Source organism: Schistocerca americana, chromosome 5 (genome assembly GCF_021461395.2).
Source record: "Schistocerca americana isolate TAMUIC-IGC-003095 chromosome 5, iqSchAmer2.1, whole genome shotgun sequence".
NCBI classification, from domain to species: Eukaryota; Metazoa; Arthropoda; class Insecta; order Orthoptera; family Acrididae; genus Schistocerca; species Schistocerca americana.
The window spans coordinates 455,924,589-455,936,622 of NC_060123.1; positions in this window are offsets into that span (position 1 = coordinate 455,924,589).

The following is a 12,034-nucleotide window of genomic DNA, read 5'->3' on the forward strand; positions in this document are numbered from 1 at the left end:
ACTGTTCCGTGAGTTACTACACAATAAAACGCGGTCCATTGGAGAGTAATTGGTTGCAAACACACCCGATTTTTAACGTGCATTTAAGGAACAGGAAGTCATGACTTACTACACGTCGTACGTAAATTTGTAATTCTCATGCGAACTACCAAAATTCAGCCTTAAAAAAAAGAAAAAAACAAAAAACAAAAAAAAACATAAGTGATCACTTACCGAAACAAAGGAAGACATATGAGATAGCCGCAGGTGCAGGGGAATTTCAGAATTTCAGTGAGTTATCCATCGTTTGAGGATAAAGCTTTGTCTATTGGTTGCAAACCCACATGCTACTTAGCCTAGTCTTAAAGGAGGTAAAGACCTGTCTGTTGCTGCACGTCCAGCGTTATTGTGTAATCATCATTTTAAAGACCAAGTCTCATCTTCTGAAAATAAAAAAACCATATTTGACCTCTTGCCAAAAGAAGAGAAGATATAGAAGATATTTGCAGTTCGATGCAGGTGTAGGCGAATGTCGGTGAGTCATCCTTCCTTTCCAGATACAACTTTGTCGATAGAACGGTAATTTTTGGCAAACACCTATGTAAGTTAACCAGCTGACTGAGGAGAGGAGGTCATATATGTTACTGTATTTCTTATTCGAATCTCTAAATCTCGTGTGAAATACGAATATTTAATTTCTAAAGGGCATAAACCATATGTATTCAATATACCAAAATAAAGAAGACGGATGCAGCCCGCCCGCCAACCCCCACCCCCCAAAGATAAATGTTACCTGCAGATAAACCGCTGCCGACCGGAAATTAAGTGGTTTTAACCACAGATGGAGTTTACCTACTAATAAAGAAGAGTATATTAGTTACTACATTCGTATGTGAACCTTTAAAACAATAAAAGCTGTGTAACTTCTTATCAAAAGAGAGGAAAATGTACGAAGTTCTCCACAGGTGAACGTAAACTTCGGTGGAGTATCCTGGTTTCCAGATGAAACGACTAAGATAGGATAGTAAGAAGTTGCAACCACAGAGGGACGTTAACCTGCTGATAAGCGACAGGAGGATATAAAATATACCTGGCACTAGAGCTCTGTATAAATCTATATTTGTCACTTGAAATACCAAAATTTACCTTTAAAACCATAATACATATGCAACTACGTACCAAAAGAGAGGAAGATGTATACAACGTAATCGGCGTGAGAGTAAGGGGTCGAGAGCACGTTGCTGTGTATCGTGAGCTTTCAGCTGCTGCACCGTCAGCATCCTGTAGGGATACCAGTTTAAAATAGATTACAAAACTTGCCGTACTGTTGACCGTGGGATGGACATTTCTCGTGACACTGCATGAACACTAGCACACGTAGCACGAGCTGAACGCTCTGTGACAGCAGTAGCCACCTCGTCAGTAACTTCCGCCAGAACAGGACACCTCCGTTTACAGATAACCATACACAGTTCATCTGTGTTTTCGAATGTCATTCTGATCTTCTTTAAAGCGTTTAATAATATCGGACGCCTTGTCAGGGCTTTCAGTCGGCGACACGTTCTCAGTGCAACGCTATAACTGGTACCGTTCACACAAAACACTGTCGTAGACAGTGCACGGCCACTCTTCTCGAGACGCATAATTTCCACTCACGCTATAGCTTGTAAAATGACAGAGTGTATGCCATACAGTCGTAAAAATCACGTACAGCACCAGATTTACAGCTCATGGCTAAAATTGGAAATTATTTTTCTTCAGCGTAATCGGTTCCGCATTCGCATATCTATCACTTTCCGCTGATATTCGATAACTACAGCATACCCTGGATCTGTATGAGTAGCTGCACTGTAAATATAAGCAACTTCTCCATATCATTATACACTGAAGAGCCAAAGAAACTGGTACACCTGCCTAATATTGTGTTGGCCCTCCGCGAGCACACAGAATTTCCGCAACACGACATGGTATGGGTTCGACTAATGTCTGATGTAGTGCTGGAAGGAACTGACGCCAAGAATCCTTCCGGTCCATAAATTCGCAAGAGCACGAGGGATTGGAGATTGTGGTGTCACCGACAGACACCACACTTGCTAGGTGGTAGCCTTTAAATCGGCCGCGGTCCGTTAGTATACGTCGGACCCGCGTGTCGCCACTAGCAGTGATTTCAGACCAAGCGCCGCCACACGGCAAGCCTAGAGAGACTCCCTAGCACTCACCCTAGTTGTACAGCCGACTTTGCTAGCGATGGTTCACTGATTACATACGCTCTCATTTGCCGAGACGACAGTTTAGCATAGCCTTCAGCTACGCCATTTGCTACGACCTAGCAAGGCGCCATATTCAGTAATTAGAATGAATTCTGAACAGACAATATTGTGAATCATGTACCGTCAAGAGCGACGTTTATCATTAATGGATTAAAGTTAAGCATCAAACTAGCTACGTCCGCTTTCTGAATTCTAATTCCTTGTCATGTTCCAGACCTCACGTCTGTATAGTTCTTCCCTCCTCACGCCAGCCTGCGTGAGCTAAGACTCGTGCATTTCGGCCTCCTCTAGTAACACGGTGTTGGCTCTTCTGCCAACACAACAGAGATCTCTTCTGAACAGCATGTTGCAAGGAACCCAGATTTGCTCAATAAAGTTCATGTCTGTTGCGTTTGGTGGCCAGGGGAAGTGTTTAAACACAAACAAGTGTTCCTAGAGGCACTCTGTAGCAATTCTGGATGTGTGGCGTTTCGTACTGCCGTGCTGGAAGTGCCCAAATCTGTCGGAATCCACAATGGACATGACTGGATGCAGGTGATCAGAAAGGATGCTTACGTACACGTCACCTATCAGAGTCATATCTAGACGTATCAGGGATCCCATATCGATCCAACTGCACATTCCCCAAACCATTACAGAGCCACCACCAGCAAGAATAGTCCACTGTTGACATGCAGGGCCCATACTCCAATAGCACACTCCTCACACCATTACAGAGCTACCACCAGGGAAACTAGTCCACAGATGACATGCAGGACGCCTGGATTCATGAGGTTGTCTCCATACCGTACACGTCCGCGACCAGGCAACATGTTTGCAATCATCAACAGTCCAATGTTGTTGTTGACGGGCCCAGGAGAGGAGTAAAGTTTTGTGTCATGCAGTCATGAAGCGTACACGAGTGGGCCTTCGGTTCCGTATCGATGATGTTTCGTTGAATGGTTCACTCGCTGACACTTGTTGATTGCCCAGCTTTGAAATTGCAGCAATTTACGGAAGGGTTGCACATCTGTGACGTTGAACGACTCTCTTCGGTCGTTATTGGTATCGCTCTCGCAGGATCTTTTCCCGGCCGCAGCGATGTCGAGATTTTATGTCTTACAGTATTCCTGATATTCACTGTACACTCGTGAAATGGTCGTACGGGAAAATCCCTACTTCATCGTTACCTCGGAGATGCTGTGTCTCATCGCTCGTTCGCCGACTATAACACCAGTTTCAAACTAAAACTGCAGTCTGGAACCGCAAGACCGCTACGGTCGCAGGTTCGAATCCTGCCTCGGGCATGGATGTTTGTGATGTCCTTAGGTTAGTTAGGTTTAACTAGTTCTAAGTTCTAGGGGACTAATGACCTCAGCAGTTGAGTCCCATAGTGCTCAGAGCCATTTGAACCAAACTAAAATCTTGATAACCTGCCATTGTATCAGCAGTACCCGATCTAAGAACTGCGCCAGGCACTAGTTGTCTTACATAGGTGTCGCCGACCGCAGCACTGTATTCTGCCTCTTTACATACATCTGTATTTGAATGCGCATGTCTATACTAGTGTTTGGCGCTTCGGCGTATATCATTATGTAGACTGTAGTGCACGCTATTAGTTATATAGCCACGAATTATGTCGCAAAGAAACTGAGGTAACTGAAAAAGAAAATAGCAGAGAAAAAGCATACATATGCCGATAAGCCAAAGCATTTATCTGCACTGACCATTGTTATGTTGCATGCCGCCTGGTGGCGTTGCGGGACGCGAGGCGGCAACAAGAGTATGTCAGCGGAGCAGACACAGACAGGGAATCACCCTAGCGGAGATATGGACTGCAAATGGGGAAATCCACTGAGAGAAACGACTTATAATTACTACGCAGAGCCTGTGAGCGAGTATCTTGAAAACGGCGAAACTGATCAAATGCTCATGTGCTACCGTCATGAGCACCTACGGAAAGATTTAGAAGCACAGCGAAACTACCTCTAGGCGCTAAATGGTTGGACGTCCACGACTCTTCGTAGAACGTGAGTTTCAGAGGCTTGTCTGATCTGTAGTGTAGGATAAATGGTGATATGTGGCATCTATGCCGAAAGAGCATAATGCTGGTGCACGCACAAGTGTTTCGGAGCGCACCGTAAATCGGAAATAGTTGAACACCCAACTCCTCAGCAGACTACCCCAACGTGTTTACATGTTGACCCAACGACATCGTCAGTTACGACTGCAATGGACGGGACCATCGGGATTCGACCGTGCATCAGTGGAAAGGTGTCGGTTTTTCGGGTGGCTCACATTTTTGCTACACTAGGTCAGTGGTCGCCTCCACAAACGCCGTCATTGTGGTGAACGGCGGCTCAAAACTTGCAGTGGGCAACAGATGACGCTGGTGAGATCGCTATTATGGTGTGAGAGAAATTCTCCTGCGCTTGCATAGGACCTGTGGTAGTAATCGAAGTCACGCTGACAGCTGCGAACCACCTGCATCACTTTATGTATGCTTTATGTCTTCTCCGTCGGTGATGTCAACTTCCAATTGTATAACTGTCCGTGTCTCTGAGCCAGAACCGTGGTGCAGTGGTTTGAGGAACATTATATTGAAATCATGTTGATGTCTCGGTGAGCAAATTCGCCCAATCTAAATGTTGTGGCGTAACAAGACAACCACGCCACTCGGAAGTAGCCGAAAGGCACGCGCTAAGCTCACGCAGAATAGAGATAGGTCTGCAACAGGATACGTAATGAATGCTATAAAGAAAAGTACGTAGCTCCTGGAATACTTAACTTTAATCCATCCTTGTGGTACATCGCTCTTGACGATACAAGTTAGACTCTTTAGATACAAGCTATGTAAGGCTAATGGCGCCTTGCTAGGTCGTAGCCATTGACTTAGCTGAAGGCTATTCTATCTGCTCTGCAAATGAGCGAGGCTTCGTCAGTGTGCATCGCTAGCTACGTCGTCCGTACAACTGGGGCCAGTGGTAGTACGTCTCTCTAGACCTGCCGTGTGGTGGCGCTCGGTCTGCTATCACTGAAAGTGGCGACACGCGGGTCCGACATGTACTAATGGACCGCGGCCGATTTAAAGCTACCACCTAGCAAGTGTGGTGTCTGGCCGTGACACCACACTAAATCCTATGGAACCCATCTGCGTCACTACTGGGCGCCATCACCGCGAAAACAAATCTACGGCCAGTTATTTACACAAATTAAATTACCTGTGCGTAGACATCTAATGCCCAGACCTGCAAAAATCTATCAACAAACTACTGGAGCTCTGGTAAGTAGAATCAGAGATGTATATCGTTCTGTAGGCGGACAAACAAGTTAATAAGCATGTGGTCACAATGTTTTGTCTCATTTTGTACACGCGGTAAATAAATTATTATCACAGTTGATTCAAGTAAGGGCAAGAATCACAGACGACATTTAACGTCCTCTAGAATTTTACACATCGTTAACTCGTAATATCATTGAATAGCGGTAATTCTTAATAATAAGTATTTAATTTAACATGACTACCGCAGGGAAGTGAGGGTTTTTGGCGGGAACAAACTAAACCGCAAAAGGAAATAAATGGTAAAATACAAAAGACATAAGAAGGGCATCAAGAGGAAACTAAGGGGAAACAACACAATTTCCTAAAAGGAAAGACACTAGACAAGTAACGAAAACCGATATATAGACTCATTATTTTCAGCGTATTTGTAGCAGATGTGTGCAGTTCTTTGTTACATAATTTCTATTTTTGGTGTTGTTTTCTGTTCTACTGCTATGGATAACAAATTCAGAAACTGTGGAATTCGCCTGTGTAGAACACTAGTTGTCGAGTCCAGTGTTTCTTATTTATCGCAGTCTTTTCAGTAGTGCAGCAAGCAATACCATACTGTTGAATCGTTAAGGAATTAACAACCCACATCTAATGAAAATGATAGAATAAAGTAACGAGGAATCCACAGTTAGAAGGAAATCACACTGGAAAGTTCTAAAATAATGCACAGTAGAAGTGTGTAGTGGTTTGTTGAAAGATGTACATTTTTGCTTTTGCTGTCTGGACTACTGCGAAAAATAAGAAATATTTTCAGTGTTTTTATTGTAGATGTATGCAGCTCCTTGATATATGATATCGCTTTCTGTATTTCTTCGTTAAGCAACAAAAGTTGCAAGCCCTATGTACAATAGCCCTATGTAGGATAGTTCTAGTTACCGGTTCCCTGGTTTCATTATTTTTCGCGTTCTAGCCATTGGTGTGTGCAGAAGCTTGTTATAGGATTTCTGTTTGGGTTTTTCCTTGCCGTATTAGTGTTACTACAGTGGGTGCGTACTGCGCATTGCTTGAGAACAGTCACATACAGTATCAATCTAACTGTCGATTCGACGTTGTCTTATAATGTGCCATTTTCATTGTGTATGGACTGCCAATTTCCTAAACCTTTTAACTATATGGTATCGCTTTCTGTACTGCTTCAGAAACGTGATGTGTAACAAACCTGTATGGGTCAATAGCAATTGTCGATTCCAACGTTTGTTACTTAACACGGTTTTGCAGTACTACAGGGAGTGATACCATACAGTTACATCCTGAACGAAATAGCAACCGACACATAATTAAAATTATATAATAAAGATCGTGGAATCGACTGTTATATCAACAAGACGTATGAAAATTTTAAAAGAATCCATAGTCCACACCTACTGCAAAAACGCTGAAAATAACAAACGTAGGTTGGCTGGTTCAAATGGCTCTGAGCACTATGGGACTTAACATCTGTGGTTATCAGTCCCCTAGAACTTAGAACTACTTAAACCTAACTAACCTAAGGACATCACACACCCATGCCCGAGGCAGGATTCGAACCTGCGACCGTAGCAGTCGCGCGGTTCCGGACTGTGCGCCTAGAACCGCTAGACCACCGCGGCCGGCACAAACGTAGGTATCGACAAGTAGACTTGACCTATGCAGCTTAGTCAAAGAGAAAAGAACCAGAAATATATCATAAAGCAAACGACAGTATTCACTTAATGTAAAATCATGAAAAATAACGAGCCGTGTAATGGAGAACTAGAATGGACTTCTCTTAGGTTCCTGCCTACCCTCACTCGCGAACATCGTGTCGTATTCTGAAAAAAATAATCAGATAGCCGTGAGAACTATGATTATAAACATGACTGCAGATTGTTTCACTCGCAGCACTGTAACCTGTACTGTCAGGCACCTCCCTAACCTAAACGACGGAAATTATGCCACGTTTGGAAAAGAACTACGAAAATCTTTTTGTGGGAACGACGATTATAAATGTGGTAGCTAATAGTTTCACTCGCTGACATTTAAGTTGTCCTCTTAGATTCCAGCCTAATCTCACCCTCACAAATCGTGCCAAATTCGGAAAAAACAGCCAAATAATTGCGAGAACCAGGATTATAAATATGACTGCACGTCGTTTCACTCGCAGCAACGTACAACGGAGCTCTTAGGTTTCTGCCCAACGTCACCTACGGAGTTAATGTGGTGTTAGGAAAAGAGGTAGACACATACCTATGAGAACAAGGTTGATATACGACTGCCACTTGGTTCCCTCGCAGAAATTGGGTCTAGTAAAGCAGGGGATACAAAAAGTCGGCTTTAACCAATGACTTCAGAATTGGCCAGAGATCATTTATTACACAGATGAAAGAGCTGACAAGAATGTTCAAAACCAAAGGAATACGAGAGACGAAAAATATAGTTGACGTATATCAAGGCAAGTAGTACTTTCACGTGAAGGATATCGTGTGTTTGTACCGTATTATTTCTGTGAAAAATGAAGGGGGAAAAATGGATGGAAATATTGGTAGCGTAGAATACCTCAGGTCACATATACCGGTATATGGGTTGTATTTCGAACCTCATTCGAACTGTATTGGTTAACTGCAGTACGGGATACAAGTTTAGCTTACGTCGATTCTTCGTTTTCGTTAGCATTCATATCGTGGAGCACGGGATACAAATTTTACATGTGTTGTTTCTTTCGCCTCCGCTAACACTAATAGTCTCTTCTAATGCAAATAGTAGTACTACCGATGGAAGAAGGAGCTACGTACATAACATGTGTATCCCATACAGTAGAAACCCTATAATCCGTCCTTGGATGGTCCGTCACTCCAGTCAGTCCGACCGTGCTCGGCTCGCGAGCCTATGCCGACTTGTCACTGACTGGACGCCTGTCGGGCCATTGTTGCGGTGTCTATAGCTGTGTATATTGTTATACTATACATTATTGTGCAGTTTTTTCCTTTGTGGGGATTAAAAAACGTCGTTGTTTGTTTTATTCCGTATTCTCTACAGTACTTATTACTGTAGATTCATTGTGTGTACAGTTGTCTGTTTTTCATCACATCTGGATTCAAACGTAAACACGTAACTCTTTCACAAAATGAAAAATCAGCAGTGCTACAAAGACTGGACGAAGGAGAATCGCTCCAAAAAATTGCAAAGGAACTGAATGTAGTTGTTGCGACAATAAAGGATTGGAGGAAGAATCGGAAAGACATTGAATCCTATACAGTTACGATTGATGGTGAAAACACACTGAAGAATCGCAAAACATTAAAAAAGCCTAAACTTGAACTGCTTGATAACGCGTTGTGGATGTGGTTTTGTCAAGAAAGAAGGAAAAGAACTCCAATATCCGGGCCAATTCCCAAAGAAAAAGCGATAGTTTAGCTCAAAAAACTGGAAGCCGAACGTAAATTTGCTGTCAGTGAAGGCTGGATTGATCATTGGAAAACTCGTCGTGGTGTCCGATTTGCTTCTATTTCCGGTGAATAACTGTCTGCCGATGCCGCAGCTGCTAAGGAGTTTTCTGTCAGGTTTCAAGAAATTGTAGAAGAAAATGAACTCTTACCCTGCCAAGTGCACAACATCGACGGGGACAGGGCTGAACGTTAAAATGTTGCCAACAAAAACGAACGCAGCTTCAGATGAATCCGTGGTAGGAACGAAACTTATAAAAGATAGAATGACAGCTATTCCTTGTAGCAACGCAGATAGTACCCACAAGCTCTCCTTGTTCGTCATTGGCAAATCGAAGAAGCCAAGGGCATTCAAAAATAGAAACTTACATTCCTTACCGGTTTATTATCGTAGTCAAAAATTTGCTTACATGGACTGCAACCTTTGTAAATCCTGGTTTTTCAACAAATTAGTGCCATTGGGTGAAGAACACCTTAAACAAAAATATCTGCCTGTTCATACTCTACTCATGTTGGATAACGCACCGTCACATCCATCTGAGGGCGATTAGGTGAAAGGGGACATAAAAGGTCTCTTTCTGCCTCCTAATGTTACCTCACTCATCCAACCAATGGATCAGGGCGTCGTCGAATGGTTAAAAAGGCGATATCGCAGAAAGTATGTCAGCAGAATCTTGAAAGATCTGGAGGTCATAACTTATTTGAGGCAATGAAATCCCTGAACATCAAATATGCTATCTATACAATCGCTGCAGCATGGGATGAACTGAAACCTGACACACTGCGGAGGTCGTGACGTAAGCTTTCGCCACAAGTTATGACTGAAAATGAGCATACCGAAGATGAACAAAACAACGACGCACAGGAAATTGTTAAATATCTACAATCTCTGGAACCGAACGTCTCTGCCAATTAAGTTGAAGACTGGATCAAAGTGACAAAGACTGTGACACTTTTGAAGAGGTGAATGACGACCAGATTGTTGCCGCTGTTATCCAGAAAACTGTGAGGCGGACTCAGACAACGAATACGAACGCCCCCCCCCCCCCCCCCGGATTTCACACAACGATGCAAAAAACGCTTTTGACATCACCCTTCAATACACTACTGGCCATTAAAATTGCTGCACCAAGAAGATGACGTGCTACAGGCGCGAAATTTAACCGACAGGAAGAAGATGCTGTGATATGCAAAGGATTAGCTTTTCAGAGCATTCACACAAGGTTGGCGCTGGTGGCGACACCTATAACGTGCTTACATGAGGAAAGTTTCCAACCGATTTCTCATACACAAACGGCAGTTGCCTGGTGAAACGTTGATGTGATGCCTCGTGTAAGAAGGAGAAATGCGTACCATCACGTTTCCGACTTTGATAAAGGTCGGATTGTAGCCTATCGCGATTGCGGTTTATCGTATAGCGCCATTGCTGCTCGCGTTGGTCAAGATCCAATGACTGTTACCAGAATATGGAGTCGGTGGGTTCAGGAGGGTAACGCCGTGCTGGATCCCAACGGCCTCGTATCACTAGCAGCCGAAATGACAGGCATCTTATCCGCATGGCTGTAATGGATCGTGCAGCCATGTCTCGATCCCTGAGTCAATAGATGGGGACGTTTGCAAGACAACAACTATCTGCACAAACAGTTCCACGACGTTTGCAGCAACATGGACTATCAGCTCGGAGACCATGGCTGCGGTTACCCTTGACGCTGCATCACAGACAGGAGCGCTTGCGATGGTGTACTCAACGACGAACCTGGGTGCACGAATGGCAAAACGTTATTTTTTCGGATGAATCCAGGTTCTGATTACAGCATCATGATGGTCACATCCGTGTTTGAGGACATCGCGGTGAACGCACATTGGAAGCGTGTATCCGTCATCGCCATACTGGCGTATGACCCGGCGTGATGGCGTGGGGTGGCATTGGTTACAAGTCTCGGTCACCTCTTGTTCGCATTGACGGCACTTTGAAGAGTGGACGTTACATTTCAGATGTGTTACGACCGTTGCTCTGCCCTTCATTCGATCCCTGCGAAACCCTACATTTCAGAAGGATAATGCACAACAGCATGTTGCAGGTCCTGTACGAGTTCTTTCTGGATACAGAAAATGTTCGACTGCTGCCCTGGCCAGCACATCTCCAGATCTCTCGCCAATTGAAAACGTCTGGTCGAGCAACTGGCTCGTCACAATACGCCAGTCACTACTCTTGATGAACAGTGGTATCATGTTGAAGCTGCACGGGCAGCCGTACCTGTACACGCCATCCAAGCTCTGTTTGACTCAATGCCCATGCGTATCAAGGCCGTTATTACGGCCAGAGGTGGTTGTTCTGGGTACTGATTTCTCAGGATCTAGGCACCCAAATTGCGTGAAAATGTAATCACATGCCAGTTCTAGTATAACTAGAACTTCAACTCCAGTGGACGTTTTGTGGATAAAAAAATGGAGGGATACTGCAGCTAAATCTAGAATAACATCTGCTATACAAAGATGTATCACTGACTTTTTTTCCAAGTAATTTGTTTTCGTTCTTACTGTAAAAACAATGCATACTTATAATCACTTCTTAGTTTATACATACAGTAGCTTATTTCTTTGTAAAAAATTTCTTTTTTATATACAGTGCTATAAACATGTTTTAGTTTACAGTATATATCATTTACACGTTATTAAGTACAGTGCAGTACTGTAATTTGTTTGTCTTTTTTCCTTTTAAAACCAATACATATTACAGTGTGTGTAGATGTTTTTTAGTTAATATATTGTTTAACACTGTGTAAAAAAATCATCTTTTTATATTACTGTAGACGTCTTTTAGTCCTTAAATCGTCTAATTTTTTGTACTAAATGTCTTTTTCTATTTTTGCAATAAATATTAGATTTTTCGGATAATCCGACATATTTTTTCGTTCCGACCATGGTCCCGGTCCGGAAAGTGACAGATTAGAGGGGTTCTACTGTACTTCAGTTGACCTATATATATATGTACACTGCTAACAAAAACGTGGAAAGGGACATACGTTACTACGCGAAGAGCCAATAAGACGACACATATGCAAATTGTA